Source organism: Equus asinus, chromosome 7 (assembly GCF_041296235.1).
Source record: "Equus asinus isolate D_3611 breed Donkey chromosome 7, EquAss-T2T_v2, whole genome shotgun sequence".
In the NCBI taxonomy this organism is placed as follows: Eukaryota; Metazoa; Chordata; class Mammalia; order Perissodactyla; family Equidae; genus Equus; species Equus asinus.
Window position 1 is genome coordinate 60,448,629 of NC_091796.1, and position 16,359 is coordinate 60,464,987.

Here is a 16,359-nt window from a genome sequence, read left to right on the forward strand (position 1 = left end):
TTTGCTTGTCAAGTGACTGTTAAGAAAATGAATAGCAGGCCGGCCCCGTGGCACAGGGGTTAAGTGCGCACGTTCTGCTTTGGTGGCCCGGGGTTCGCCAGTTCGGATCCCGGGTGCAGACATGGCACTGCTTGGCATGCCATGCTGTGGTAGGTGTCCCACGTATAAAGTAGAGGAAGATGGGCACGGATGTTAGCTCAGGGCAAGTCTTCCTCAGCAAAAAGAGGAGGATTAGCAGCAGTTAGCTCAGGGCTAATCTTCCTTAAAAAAAAAAAAGAAAATGAATGGGCAAGCCATGAACTTAGAAAAAATAGTCATAAAATTAAAGATTAGTGTGTAGGATAAATAAAGAATTCCTATAACTCAATAATAAGAAGACAACCCAATTTAAGAATGGTTAAAGAATATGATCAGATACTTTGCAAGGAAGGTAAACAGATGGCCAATAAGCACATGAAAAATTGTTCAATACCGTTAGTCATCAGGGAGATGCAAATAATGAAAACTACAGAAGACGCCACTACAAAGCCACTGGGATGGCTAAAATTAAAACACTAATACCAAATGTTGGTGAGGAGGTGAAGCACCTAGAACTCATATATTGGGGGGGGGGGTGGAGAGGGGCTACAGTGGTATCTGGCAGTTTCTTGGCCCAGCAATTCTATTCTAAGCATTTATCCAAGTGAAATAAAACATATGCCCACAAAAAGACATGAAAGAATGCTCATATTTATAATATGCCAAACTGGAAACTCCCAGGTGTCCATCAATAGGAAGATGGATACACAAACTGCAATATATTCATACAATGTGAACCTCTCAGCAAGAAAAGGAACGAATTACTGAGACACAAAACCACGTGATGAATCTCAAAAACAGGATGCTAGGTGAAAGAGGCCAGACCGAAAAGAGTATGTGCCTCCGTACATACTGGATGATTCCATTTATTTGAAATTCTAGAACAGGCTAAACTACTGTATGAAAAAAAGAGATGTGTCTATCAAGAAAAGGAAAAAAATGTGAGATGGGAAGTGCCTCTGGGGAGGGCGGAGCTGGGAACCAGCTGGGAGAGGGCATGAGGCACTCTCTAGGTATGTGAATGCTCTGTACTGGGGTAGGCAGGGGTTTGGGTTACACAGATTTGGGCAGTCATCAGAACTCAACAAACGACAACTTTAAAGATTTGAGCATTGCATTGTAAATTTTACCTCAAAATACAAAAAAGAAATGCATTAAAAATGTGAATGTACAAAATGTACAAAAATATAAATGATGGATGGATAGAGGGATGGATGAATAGGTAAGTATGTGATAAAACAAAGATAGTAAAATATTGGTAACAAAGTCAACGTAGTTGGTAGATGGGCGGTCACTGTAAACTTCCTTCAACTTTTCTTTATGTCTGAACAATTCATGATATAAATTGATGGAAAATTTTTGTTAAATGAGCCAGGCAAGATGCTAGTCTCAGATAGGCAAGAGACAAGACAAGTTAAATAAGCACAGGAAATAATAGCACCAATAGCCGTCACTTATCGGAAACCTGTGCTAGCCCCTGATGGAGCACTTCTTAAAATTCAGCTCGTTTGAGCCTCCCAACAAACCCATTTTGCAGCTAAGACACTAAAGCTTGGAGAATTTATGTAACGCATCCAAAGTGCCACCCCACAGTAGTGAGGAGCCGAGCCAGTGTTGATCCCAGAGCTCATCCTCCATGCCCTCTCTCCTTTGCTGCCTCTGGAGGGGAGGCAGAGCCTGCTTATTCAAGCCAGCATTCATGGTTAGAACAGGGCTGACAGCAACGATGATCTCATGAGTCGTCAGAATATTAGAGGGCTTTCAATTTCTTCCAGTTGGGCAAAGGATGGACTCCAGAGTTGAGGAAGCGCTGTGAGGGCCTGAGGGCCTGCAGGGAGAGCTCGATGAGGGCAGGGACCACAATCTCTCTTGTTTCTGCTGTCACGCCACAGGCACAGTGCCTGGCAAACATAGGCCCTCCATAAATATTTACTGAATGGATGAATAAACGCATACAGAAACAGGAATCCAGGCAGGGCACTTAAATTCACAAGCAGGAATGTGACTCATGAATGGGAAAAAATCATCTTTCTAGGTCTATCTTTTTTTTTTTTTAAAGATTTTATTTTTTTCCTTTTTCTCCCCAAAGCCCCCCAGTACATAGCTGTATATTCTCCGCTGTGGGTCCTTCTAGTTGTGGCATGTGGGACACTGCCTCAGCGTGGTTTTGATGAGCAGTGCCATGTCCGCGCCCAGGACCCGAACCAACGAAACACCGGACCGCCTGCAGCAGAGCGCACGAACCTAACCAACCAGCCACGGGGCCAGCCCCTTTCTAGGTCTATCTTATTCCACTTCAAACTGTACTTCTTTTGAGCTTCCCCAAAGAATGTAACTTCTTTTGAGTGACGTATTCTTGGAAAGATTTTTTTTCTTTGCTTACACTGGAGGTATCCTTTGCACATGCTAACGTAGACCAGGAAATCTGTAAGAGTTCTGAAACATTCTCAGAATCTTGACTGTGAGGAGATCTTGAGAGATTGCTTAGGTTAGCAGCTTTCTAAATGGAGGAGGCAAAAGTGTCTTTCAATCCCTTTTCTCCCTCTTTCCTGGGGAAACAGCAACGGCTCTAACCTGACAGGAATAACATGAATGAGGACCACGGAAACCTCTTGTACTATTCACAGCCCATGAGGAGAGAGCTGCTGACGGAGCCTTTGAGAGGTTGGGAGGTTGGGGTCCAGGTTCTGGGCATCCCAGTGAAGACAGGTCTACCTGAGCCAACTCTAAGTTTGATTTTCTTAGTGGACTGAAGACAGCGATGTTTGAGGGGCTGGATCATGGAAAAGAATACTTCCCCTAAAGATACACTCAAAATAAGTCCATTTCCATTTCTTCAGTGCTCCCAAACCACTCTTTGAATGAGGTGGGAGACCATTTGCCTTTTGGTACAAGAGGAATGGAGTTCCTTGTGGCATTTAGTTGAGGGCCTCATGGGCTGCATAGATGCTCTTACAGGACTGGAATTTGTCATTGGTTCTTGTGTTGATGTTGCTGTAGAATGCTGTCTCAGTGGTTCTACCCAAATACTGATGATGTGGTGGTGTTTTACTCACCTTGTGCAAATGAGGAGCTAAGACTCAAATCCATGAAATAATTCATCATTGTCGTCCAGCCGGCACGAGGAAGAACAAGAAAAGGGGGCTGGTCTCCACGCCCAGGCGAGGCGTCCTGCCTGCCTGTCAGCGTGTTCTTTTCACCACAATACTCGGATTTCTCTTTTACCCAAATTCAGTTACTAAAGCACACCACCTAATACTGCTCATCAGAGAATAGCCTGGGAGGCCATACTCAGCATTTTAGGTTGCTGTTATTTAGATTCATGACTTCTTTTGGAACTGTCGGGCATTCCCTGAGAGCTGATGTCAGGGTGGTGGTTAAGGAGAACATGACCTCTCTCCTGAATATTCCCTGTGAGTCTGGGTGAGATGGAAGCTGTAGATCCCAACATCTTCACGAAGGTCTGAGTGTGTTTGTAAGAGCCCTCTCTTCTGTCATTTCTCCATCACTCGCTGGGAAGGTAAAGTAAGATCCAGTGAGGCTGAACTGCTGTGAAGAGAGAAGGGAGTCAGTCTGTGATGGGGACAGGCCTATCTTTTCTTTGCCTCCTGCTTCTTCATCACTAACAAGTCAAGATTATGGTGCTGGCCAAGTGGACATCTAAAGCAGGAGAACTCACAGAAGACGAAGTAGCTCTTTAAAAAATTGAATTATCTTGACAAAGTCTGGCAAAGCACATGTAGAGCTGGCTTAAAATGGCAGCCGGGAAAGGATGGAAAAGGACCATAACCTTTTAAAGAACTCAATAGTTGGCAAGTCTTCAATTTCTAATGCTGGGGGATGATAAATTATTCAAATGAAATAATCCTGGCTTCCACTCACCGTAGAACAAGCATACTGCTTCCCCCATCACTAACCCACAGAGGCTTTTACTGTAAGACGCCAACGTGAATGCATTTCTGCTTTGGATGTTTTCACTGCTTCCTTACCCGGAGATTTCATTTGCTCTTCCGCAGGCTCCAGAAGTGAGCCGCTCTTCTGGTCACATCACAGAACAACGTAAAGATCCATTATCTACACACATTCCCTTGTTGTGCTCAGGATTTCAGGCAACAAAGGAGTGAATCAGAGCCCCCATCCCCACACAAGACCACTATTCCATTATCTGACCTGCAGACCGCTGCTTTCTAAGCTTTTATGTGCACAGGAATTACTCGGGTCTTGTTAAAATGCAGATTCTGATTCACTAGGTCTGATTGACTAGAGAGTCTGCCTTTCTAACAAGCTCCCAGGGGACACCAGTGCTGCTGGTCATGGATCACTCTTTGAGTAGCAAGACAACTAGATGGCTATAAAAACCAGCCTCACCCCCAGGATCCCCCTCCACAAGTCTAACCTGTACATTACATCAATATCACAGCCCTGCTCAAAACCCCTCAGTTGCTTGCTAATAAAATCTAGACTCTTTTACCTGACATTCAAGGCCCTGCACATATTGATCCTACCTGCTTCTTATCTTTTTCCATTGCTCTCTTTTCTTGATCTGCATCTCAACCAAATGGGACTGTTTGCTGCTTCCTAGACGTGCTCTCACCCAGCCTTCATTCTGTTCTTTCTTCCACCTAGAATGTTCTTGCACAACTCCTTCAAAGTCCAGCTCAAACGCTGCTTCCTCTGTGAAGCCCTACGCAGTTCCCCCAGCCGGACGTCATCCTCTTTCCCCTGCCTCTGACGTCACTTTGTACCGACCTCTCTGAGGGACGTTATCACTGGCTGTCTTGCACCATAGTGTTTGAGGACCATGTCTCTTATCTTGTTTGTACTATTATCTGCTCTACACTTCCTCAGGGAGGTTCTTGCTTGATTTATGCTTGTAGCTTATAGACACCTAGCACAATACTTTGTACACTTGGACATAATTGTAAGTGTGTGTTTATTAGTTAATTTTATTGGTGTATAATTTAAATCAGTAAAATGTGTAGATTTCATTGAGTTTTACACTCAGGTAACCACCACCCGATCAAGATAGAGAACATTCCCATTACCCTAGAATGTTCCCTTTCCAGCCAATCCCCACCAATAGTTCCTGTCCCCAGCTCACATTTCTCCCGCCCTAGAATTGATTTCTCTCTTCTTGAGCTTCATATAAATGGAATCATACCATATGTACTCCTTTGTCTAGCTTCTTCTACTCAACATAATGTTTTTGAGATTCATCCATGTTGCCACATGTTGGAAATATCTTCTTAAAGAATTCACTGTTGGTGGGAATGGAAGCTCTGCTTTACCGCAGTCACACCAGCTGGAGACGTCCCTGAGTCAGTGGCGTTTTGGACTTTCTGTGCTTGCTTCCTGCCTGCTGCCAGATTGTTCACAAAATCACGGAACTCCCTTGAAGCCCTGTTGCTCTTTCTTGCTGGCATTTCCACCTTCTCCACATTGCTTCTCTGCCTCTTAGCTTCCTTCAACAGGAGATAGCTTCTGACGGCTTTCCCCGCCATCTCCCCAAGACCCTGCTGTCCAGCTCCAAGGTTCTGTGCTCCTGGGCAGGGCCTCCATCTGTGGGAGATGTCATCTCCATTCTTTATTTGCAAATTTGTTTTTCTTCTTTGAGGATGGGGGTGGGTCATCTGTTGAGGCTCAGCTACAGTCACTTGTCTGGCAGCCTCTGGGCCCATGTCCATTCTTTGCCAAGAGGCAAGTGTGACTGGGCCACCGGCGAGGAAGAGGCTGCTGGCCCTGGAGTGCTCTCTGCTAACTGCGTCCTGGGAATTCTCAGGTGATCTCCCCTGATGATGATAGGCCCGCTCCCTCCTGCCAGCCCATGTGACCCAGCGATGGCACTAATGATGGCGACCCTTCCTGGCTGACAGATTCTCTTGGTCGGGGTCTTGGTGTACGTTCGGGCTTACAGGCCCAGCCACTGCCTCCTCCCAACTCAACACCCACAATGGGCTTATTCTCACGCCTTGTATCAACTCTGCTGTGGTCTAGGTCAGAACTGCCACTTTGGGCCTTCATGTGGTAGGATGAGAAAGAGGCCTAGACTGGACAAGATTAAATCGCTGCTCCAGAAAAGGAGACCCAGGCCTGCACTCCCTGACACTGTGACGTCTGGCTGAAATGCGAGGGGAGGAGCCAGGTGTTATCCCCAATGAATTGTCTTCATCTGGGAAGAACAAGGAAAGGAAGCCAGAAGGTTAGTGCTGTTGTTTGGATTTTTTAAAAGTTGTGGTAAAATATACTATCGTAGTCAGCTCGGGCTGCTGGAACAAGTACACCACAGACTGAGGGGCTTAAACAGCAGACATTTATTTCTCACAGTTCCGGAGGCTGAGAAGTCTGAGATCAAGGTCTGGCAGATCCAGCATCTGGTGAGGCTCTCTTCCTGGTTTGCCGACGGCTGTCTTCTCACCGTGTCCTCACATGGGGAAGAACAGAGAGAGGAGGCAAGCTCTCTCCTGTCTCTTCTTATAAGGGCACTAATCCCATCGTGAGGTGCTCACCCTCTTGACCTAATTACCAAAGGCCCCACCTCCAAACACCATCAAACTGGGGATTAGAGTTTCAGCATATGAATTTGGGGGGGTCTCAAATATTCAGTCTGTAGCATAAACATAACATCAAATTTACCACCTCAACCATTTTAAAGAGTGCAGTTTAGTGGTGTTTTGCCCTTTTTGAGTTGTTTGCTGAATGCTGTCCAGGGCATATGTAACTAATTGTATGTAGTGCTCCCTGATGGAGTCTGTGAAGTAAGTGTCATTATCCCTGTCTCACGAAGCTACGGCCCAGAGAGGGCTGTGCTTACAGACGGCATATGCCAGATCTTGGATTTAACCCTGTCTGTCTGCTCCAGGCTCGTCTCCTGCTGCGCTGTCATTCTGCCTTTCTGTCTGGTTCCTTGAAGGTGATTTCAATCTCTCTGATCTCATATAACCCATCAAAGTGCTTAGAGTGCTGACCACAGAGTCCTTCTGTCTCATCACAGCACTTACGGAAAGGGAGTCAGGAAGGAGATGGTGCCTTTCCTCTCCTTGCCAAGGGGCCACTCAGCATTGCGGTCCCCCCGCCCCCCCGCATTGGCCTCTGTTGTGTGACTTGAGATCTGCAGAATATCGACAAGGACTATTAAAAATATTTTCCATTCCAGGGTTGTTACATACCTCAAATTCCTGCCAACAGTTCTCTGAGCTAGAGTTTTGTTAAGGTGCAAAGAATTTAATAAAAGAGAAGACATAGGGAGCCGTTATCTCCCATTGACATTGCAGCCATTTTGTGTTATGAATTGCCCAGCCCAAACCTGCTGGGATGGCCCCAGGGCCAATTATTGCAGAATGAGGAGAAAAATTACGGAATGAACTATAGTTTAGGATTCCACCCAAGAGCCCAGGACCAAATGAGGTACTGTAGTGCAGTATGGATGCCTGGATGGAGTGTAGGGTGAGGGAAAAAAGTTAAAGCAACGAAGATGAAATTTATCTGCTTCACAGTTTTGCTGGGCACTTGTGTGGTGGAATGTTAAGAGTAAGAGCTTTGGAATCAGGCAGGACAGGGTTTGCTAGTCACCAGCTCAGTGCCCCTGGGCAAGCTGCTTGAGCTATCTGGATCTCTGTTTCCACTGACCACAAACTGGAGATCTTAATGCCTTCCCTCCAAGGGTCATGAAGAACAGCCATTCTGTCCATCATGTAGGTAAAGTATCTGGCACAGAGATGGCATGTGGAGGTGTTCAAGAAGTGGCACGTCACACACTGCTCAAACACTCCGTCAGGACGTCTGTGGACACTGGAGATGGGCAAGCACGGCTGATGTCCCGACTCTGCTCACTCTGTGGTGAGTGAGAGCCTCTGTTTCAGTCGGCTGTGTCTTTGGCTTCCCTACTAGCTCAGGAGGTGGACATATGTGGGATGGAAGGCCCAGCCTCTTAGCATTGGTAGAAACAGTTACAGCCTCTCAGTGTGGAAACTATTGTTATGATTTGGTTTGGTTTCCTCTTGAAAACCAGTGGTGAGAAGACCATGGAAGATCTCTCCCTCAGACTTAGCTGAGGAATGAGCCGGTCAATCCAGAGAACCTCAGGAGAGGGACCAGTGCTGGGAAAGGCTAACCACTCCCTGGGTGCAGGAGCGAAGAGTCTTCCCTGAAGAGCCGGCTGTGACCTCTAACTAGTGAACACGTGGAGGTGAATCCAGAGCAAAGGGAAATTAGAATTGAGAAGACATTTTTCAGAGACTCAGGGTTTGGGAGCATGAGAGAAGAGTGAAGGAGGTGGCTTCAAGGTCTGCAGAGACTACCTAGATCCAAGATTGTATTTCAAAAGTGATATGGAAAATTTCCTTCCCCTCTGAGAAGGGACCAGGATGTCCCAGAGAAAGAGCAGCCCAGCCCAAGCCCCCAGATTCTAAGCTACATCTGGGGCCAATCTGGGAAGTGTATTCCAGAAGACTGGGGGCGCTCCAGCGTCTGATCTCACTCTCTAGTGGAGACGGTGGGGGTGGGTAGGAATAGCCCCTGCTGGGCAGTGGCTTGGCACATGCAGAGGTAGGGGCCAGGCAGGCCCTTCAGTTGCGAACCTGGGCCCCATAGTCCAACAGTCCACGCCGAGAAGTTAATCTAAAAGCAAGCCAAGCCTCAACAGACAACAATCCAAGAACCAATGAGTTCCAGACATCCAGAAGCAGTTAACCCAAGAGGGAAGCCAAGGTCAAAGCCACATTGCGGTCAGAAGGCCAAGGTACTCTGAGCCAACAGGGCCCAAGGAGGAGCAGGACAAAGGTAGACCAAGAATGATTCTGGAACCTGCAAGCAAGCCAGCTGCCCAGCTGCCTGTGGATCGTGGTAGAGCCATACTCTATGCCTCTTAACTTATGCAAGTGAAACTTTCTGTGAACTGCAGAGTGAGAGAGAATACAACCTACTGGTACCAGCAATATACCTCCTGACCCAGTGGGCATGTGCCTTGGAACGAGCAGTGAGTGGGAGCGAGCACTCTGCTGTTCCTGCGGAAAATCTGTGTCTGGGGCTGCACAGCTTGTGAGCATCTTGCCATCCTGGACGTGATTTTGTTGGTATAGGTTCATCTTTTTCATTAAAAAGACCCTAAGTGCAGGCTAACCACTACAACTGACGTTCAGTCCCTGTCCTCCTACCCCCACCCCCAAAAAAGCAGTCCCTTCCAACACAGGAGGGGAAACCAGCTGTGACTGACTCTCTGAGAGCTGTCACTCAATGTAATTTTAGGGTGATAGAAGGATTTTTAAGGCTAATTTTGACTCTGTGCAAATTTTACCATATGTACTGGCCAGGCAACCTAAATCCTGTGGCAGTCCACTCTATATTTTGTTTCTGCAAATGCAGGGAGTGGGTGGCAGATCCCAAAGCTTCACAACACAGTCAGGCTTGTGACAGGGACACTTAAATCTACCTAGAGCTACACGGAATCTGAAGGACTTGGGGGGAACAAAATCTACCAAAGTCAAAAAATAATGGGTACTACCACACAATGGGCAGGACAGTCTTTCCAACAAATGGTGTTGGAAAACTGGACATCTACATGCAAAAGAACAAAGTTGGACCTTTGCCTTATACTATTTATAAAGAATAACTCAAAATGGATCAAAGACCTAAACATAAGCACTAAAAGTATTAAACTTTTAGAAGAAAACAGAGGGGGATATCTTCATTACATTGGATTTGGCAGTGATTTTTTGGATGTGACATCAGAAGCACAGGCAACAAAAGAAATAATAGATAAATTATCTTTCATCAAAATTAAAAACTTTTTGCATTAAAGGACACTATCAACAGAGTGAAAAGCAGCTCACAGAATGAGAGAAAATATTTGAAAATCATCTATCTGTTAATGGATCAATATCCAGAGCATGTAAAGAACTCCTACAACTCAAAGACAAAAAACCAAAAAACCCAATTAAAAAATGGGCAGACGACTTGAATAGACATTTCTCCAAAGAAAATATGCAGGTGGCCAATAAGCACATGAAAAGATGCTCAAATGATAAGTCATTAGGGAAATGCAAATCAAAAGCACAATGAGATACCACTTCACACTTATTAGGATGGCTGTCATAAAACAAACAAAATCCCCCAGAAAAATAACAGGTATTGGCAAGGATGTGGAGAAATTGGAACCCTGGTGCTTTGCTGGTGGGAGTGTAAAATGCGGCTGCTGTGGAAAACACTATAGCAGTTCCTCAGAAAATTAAGCAGAATTACCATATGATCCAGCAGTCCTACTTCTGGGTATACACCCAAAAGAATTGAAAGCAAAGGCTCGAAAAGATATCTGTACACTCATGTTCATGGCAGCATTATTCATAATAGCCAAAAGGTGGAAAAAACTGAAATGTCCATCAATGCCTCCACGAATAAACAAAATGTGGTCTATACATACAATGGGATATTATTCAGCCTTAACAAGGAAGGAAATTCTGACACCCGCTGCAACATGCAAGAACCTTGGAGACATTATGCTAAGTAAAATAAACCAGTCACAAAAGGACGAATATTGTGTGAATCCACTTATATGAGGGTCTGACAGTAGTCAAATTCACAGAGACAGAAAGTAGAAGGGTGGTTGTCAGGGGCTAGTGAATAGGGGAGAATGGGGAATTAGCGTTTAATGGGGACAGAGTTTCTGTTTGGAAAGGTGAAAAAGTTGTGGGGGCTGGCACGTGGCTGAGTGTTTAGGTCCGTGCATTCTGCTTTTGCGGCCCAGGGTTTTGCCGGTTCAGATCATGGGTGTGGACATGGCATCGCTCGTGAAGCCATGCTGAGGCGGCGTCCCATACAGCACAACCAGAAGGACCCACAACTAGAATATGCAACTACTTACTGGGGGGCTTTGGGGAGAAGAAGAAGAAGAAAAAGAAAAAAGAAGATTGGCAACAGATGTTAGCTCAGGTGCGAATCTTGAAAAAAAAAAAGTTCTGTAGATGGATGGTGGTGATGGTTGCACCATAGTGTGAATGACTAAATACCATTGAACTGTCCACTTGAAAATGGTTAAAACAGTAACTTTTATGGTATGTATATTTTATCACAATAATAAAAAAGGAATTGGTACTGTGTAACCAATTCCACCCCCTACCCCCCACCCCCTGCCAGGAAATCTCTGTTCTCTCAGTCACTTGGGTCAAGGGATAAGGCCGCTGCCCTGCTCTCTGCCCAGGAGACTGATGCAGAAGCCACACAGGGCTGCCTCGGGGTGGCAGACAAACCCTCGACCAGAAGAAGTGGGGAAGGCAGAGGCCACGCAGAGAAGGCGAGACCGACAGGGCCTTTAAGCCTTAGCTCCTGACCCTGACTTCCCCCAGATGAACTGCTCAACCAAAAAGCTGCTCTTCCAATGGTTCCCATTCCACCAGCCTTGTTCTCCTAACTCCCTCTGCTACTTTCCCAAGTATGCTGCCTCAGACGGTCACAGACGTCAAATTGTCAGCCTCAGATTCTGCCTGGCTTTTTTTCTTCTTCTACTTCTAAGGTCTCTGCTCCTGATTAAGGGCTTGTGTTGAAAGGATTCCAGCACAGCCTGGACCACGCCTTGGGAAGGCAGTCCGTTGGTGCTCCTGTCTCAGCACCCATCTCATAAATCACCCAGGGAAGGTCTGGGGCTGCATCCTGGCCAGCAAAAGACGGTGCTAATGGCTTGTGGTCCATCAGTAGTGGAAGGCTTCCAGCCTGTGAAGGGCACAGCAAACTGCTTATCAACCTGCCTTTGCCAGGCAAAGATTCTGGGAATCTTCTTGGTAATTCCCTGAGCGCTCAGGACAGGGTACAGTGGAAAGAAAAACCTTTGCTCTGGGCCCTCTGACTGCTCTGTCCAGTGCTGGATTCCTCATCCTTCCTAGTCCGAAGGAGACAACTCCTAGCAAACAGTCGCCCCGTAAAGCCTCTTTCTTGCCTGTTCCTTTAGAAGGACTGTCTGTTAAACAGTCGTCTTTCTGCCAAGACGACAGGCCACTTCTGTCAATTATCTTCACAGCGTATGGGCAGATACAGACTATGCCATGATGCGTGTGGGGTCACCTCGGCATGGTCCAGGGTGGTGGCTCTTGGGAATCCCAGTGAGGATGCGTTATTCTGGAAAATAAGCTTGGTTAGCAAAAATGACTGTGTTCTCCTTGTTAATGAGTGCTGCAGGGAAAAGAATGTACCCAGGACCTACTCAATGTGTTTCAGTAGTGATGCTCCAGTCAAAGAATACAGTTTCCCTCCAGAGCTTCTCTGTTATCCAGGTAGCAAGATGCTGTTTACTGAGTTGTATTCACTTATGCCTACCTTTTAGCAGCTGTGATTTGTGCAGATCTTCATCTCTAGTGGTATCAAACTCCAAGATCCCAAAAACAAATGTGGACAATGGCTGGAATTTCCCTATCTTGGCAGCAACTTTGGGGAACAATGACAGAATAGAATGGGAAAAGGGCTGGATTCTGTTCCATCTTAAAACCAACAGCTGACTGGAGCCCTGACTTCCCATTTTGATGTACTCCCAGGTTTGAGTCATTCTGGCACATGCTCCATCTGTCAGGTATAATAATGGGTTTTAATGGTTCGTTTATAGCCCCGGGATGAAAGCCCAGCTGCGTAACTTGATGTTGAGTTAAGGCATGCCCGCAATAGAGAGACTGCTCTCCTCCGTGGAAACTGAAGCGTAGATGAGCTCATGGCGAGTCCTGTCTTCAGATCTGTTGTTAAAAGAGAAGAAAGCTCTTCTCCCATTTGTTCTTTTAATAGCTTCATCTCTAGTATAAGTGATCTTCCCACCTCCAGAAACTCAGCATTAAAATATCATTGAAATGCACCACAAACAGTGCAAATATTTTTTTCAGAGTGATCTTGATTATGAGCAGGGTAATATAGCAGCAACAAACACCCCTCCTAATACTAACTAAAAATATTTTAAATAGCTTTTGCACTATTCCATCCCAGGGTCTCTCACCCCTCCCATCTGAAATGCAAAGCAGAATTTTTAATACTTTGAACTCTATGATTCAGACATATCTGGATTCATCCAAGCTCTGGAAGTTACTGTGGGGTGTGGCAGTTATAAAACATGGCATCAAAATTTTAACACTCCTCTCATCAAAAGTTGAGGTCTATGGCTCCTACTCTTGAATCTAGGCTTCGTGACTGCTTGAGCAAGAAAATGCAACAGAATTAGTAGTACTGGTTTCTAGTCCCAGGCCCTAAGGAACCAACAGCTTTTACTTTCTGTCTCTTGGGATGCTCCCCCTTCTTGGAACTCTGTCACCAGGCTGTAAGGAAACTCAACGGTGCATGGAGAAGCTCATGAAGAGAACCCAAGTTCTCAGGCCCGTGGACTCAGCTGAGCTCCCAGAAGATAGCTGGCCCTGTGAGTGAGCCATCTCGGAAGCAGTCGTCTAGCCCCCAGGCTACTATGAATAACGCTGCTGTGAACATTCGTGTGCAAGTTTCTGTGTAGACGTATGTTTTCATTTCTCTTGGGTATGTACCTACGAGTAGAATTGCTAGGTCATATGGTAACTCTATGTTTGACCATTTGAGGAACTGCCAACCTGTTTGCTACAGCAGCTGCACCATTTTACATTCCCACTGGCAATGTATGAGGGTTCCAATTCTCCATATCTTTGCCAACACTTTTTATTTTCTGTCTTTGTGATTATAGCTATCTTACTGTGAAGTGGTATCTCATTGTGGTACTGACTTGCGTTTCCCTGATGGCTAATGAAGTTGAGCATATTACATGTGCTTATTGACCATTTGCGTACCTCCTTTGGAGAGTGTTTACTCAAATCCTTTGCCCATTTTTAAATTGGGTTATATGTCTTTTTATTATTGAGCTGGAATAGTTGTTTATATATTCTAGATATCAATCATTTGTCAGATATATGATTTACAAATATTTTCTCCCATTCTGTGGGTTGCATTTTTTTACTTTTTTGATGGTGTCCTTTGAACCATAAAACTTTTTAATTTTGATAAAGTCCAATTTATCTATGTTTTTTTGGTTGCTTATACTTTAGGTGTCATATCTAAGAAACCATTGTCTAATCCAAATTCACAAAGATTTACACCTGTATTTTTTCCAAGAGTGCTACAGTTTTAGTTTAAGTCTTTGATCCATTTTGGGTTAATTGTTATATGTGGTGTAAGGTAGGGCATCCAATTTCCTTTGTTTTACATGTGACTATCCAGTTATCCAAGAACCATTTGTTGAAAAGATTATTCTTTTCCCAACTGAATGGTCTTGGCGTACGTTGAAACCCAATTAACAGCAAATGTGAAGGTTTATTTCTGGACTCCCAATTCTGAATTCTCAATTCAGTTGACCTATGTGTCTGTCTTTATGCCAATAATACAGTCTTGTTTCCTGTAGCTTTATAGTGAGTTTTGATTTCAGGAAGTATGAGTCCTGTAACTTTGTTCTTCTTTTTCAGGATTATTTTAGCTATTCTGAGTCCCTTGCATGTCCACATGAATTTTAGGACCATTTGGTCAACATCTGCAAAGAACACAGCTAGAATTTTGATGGGGATGGCATTGAATGACTCTGTGTATCACTTTGGGAACTGTTGCCATCTTGACAATATTTAGTCTTCTGACCCTTGAACCTGAGATACCTTTCCATTTATTTAGGTCTTCCTTAATTTCTTTCAATAAATTTTTGTTTTATTTTAAATATTGGCACCTGAGCTAACATCTGTGCCAGTCTTCTTTCTTCTTTCTTCTTCTTCCTCTTTTCCCCCTCCACCGCCTCCTCCTCATTCTCCCCAAGGTCCCCAGTACATAGTTGTATATTCTAGTTGTGAGTGCCTCTGGTTGTGCTATGTGGGATGCCGCCTCAGCATGGCCTGATGAGTGATGCCATGTCTGTGCCCGGGATCCGAACTGGCGAAACCCCAGCCGACGAAGTGGAGTTCGCGAACTTAACCACTCAGCCATGGGGCTGACCCCTCAATAATGTTTTGTAGTTTTCAGAGTATAACTTTTGCCTTTCTTTTGTTCAGTTCATCCCCAAGTATTTTATTCGTTTTGATGCTGTTGTAAATGAGCAGTCTTGCTCTTTCGGCTGTGTTGACAAGCCCTTCCCGGCTAAGAGCTTTATCTTACACAGGTATTTCAGTTACCTGGGATTTTCATGCTTCTCTGGGTAAGTCCTAGCTTTTTCACAATTAATCAACTGGAAATAAACCCCATAATAAAGATCTTCTACCCTGGTCTAACAGGTTTTAACAGATTAAACTTACGCTTTCAAGGGACTTATTTTTTACTTTAGAAAATGCTTTTTGGCTGCTGCCGCTTCCTCCTGCTGCTGCTCCTGGCGCTGCTGTGTTCTCGTTTGGTGCCAGCCTGGCACCTCTTTTGTGAAGCGGCAGTGACGAGACTCCAGGGCTCGCCATGGCCAATGAAAAGCCCAAGGAAGGAGTCAAGACTGAGAACCATGATCATGTTAAGTTGAAGGTGGCGGGGCAGGATGGTTCTTGTGGTGCACTTTAAGATTGAGACATATGCTGTTTGGTAAGCTAATGAAAGACTATTGGGAACGACAGGGTTTGTCAGAGGCAGATCGGGTTCTGATTTGACAAGCAGCTGATCAAGGAAGCACGCACACCTGCACAGTTGGAAATGGAGGATGAAGATACAACTGATATGTTCCAGCAACAGACAGGAGGTGTCTACTAAAAAGGAAACCTGTGCTTTACTCCAGAACTCTGTTCCTTCAGACCAAGAAGACATTCTCCACTAGAAAACCACAGTTTGGTTGCACCACATCCTGACTACTGCAGTACAGTTTTCTCTATTCTTTCATTTTCCCTTCCCCATGCCTTTGAGGTACATAAAGTAATTGGTGTATAAGCACAAGCATATTGATTTTTTTCCCCTAAATGGCCAATGCTATGTTTTGATCAACATCAAATGGAGATGGGATGGGGAAAAATACTGCTTCTGTGAAAATACCCCTTTCTCCATTAATAGCATGTGCATTCAGCTCTTACTTTTTTATTCTAGTAAGTTATTTTGTGTTCACCATTTAACAACAACAATAAAACGTGGAAGTTATTCCATACCGTGTTCACTTGGAGAGTTTTAATGTTTTTCATTTATCATTGTAAAACCAAGGACAATTTTATAGCTTTTTTATATGTAGCCATTATATGTAGGGCAATCTGTCTTCAGGTAGGGATAAATTACTCTCAAAGAAAGGAATCCTAGATAGTTTTCCCTTCAAGTCAAGCATCTTATTGTTTAAATAAACTTCTTCTGAAAAAAAAGAAA

The 16,359-nt window shown here is 44.8% G+C and overlaps 1 pseudogene; it reads left to right on the plus strand.

Moving 5' to 3' along the window:
- The first annotated feature begins 664 nt into the window (after positions 1-664).
- LOC139045682 (small ubiquitin-related modifier 2 pseudogene) lies at positions 665-16,344 on the plus strand (annotated as a pseudogene).
- The last annotated feature ends 15 nt before the right edge of the window (positions 16,345-16,359 follow it).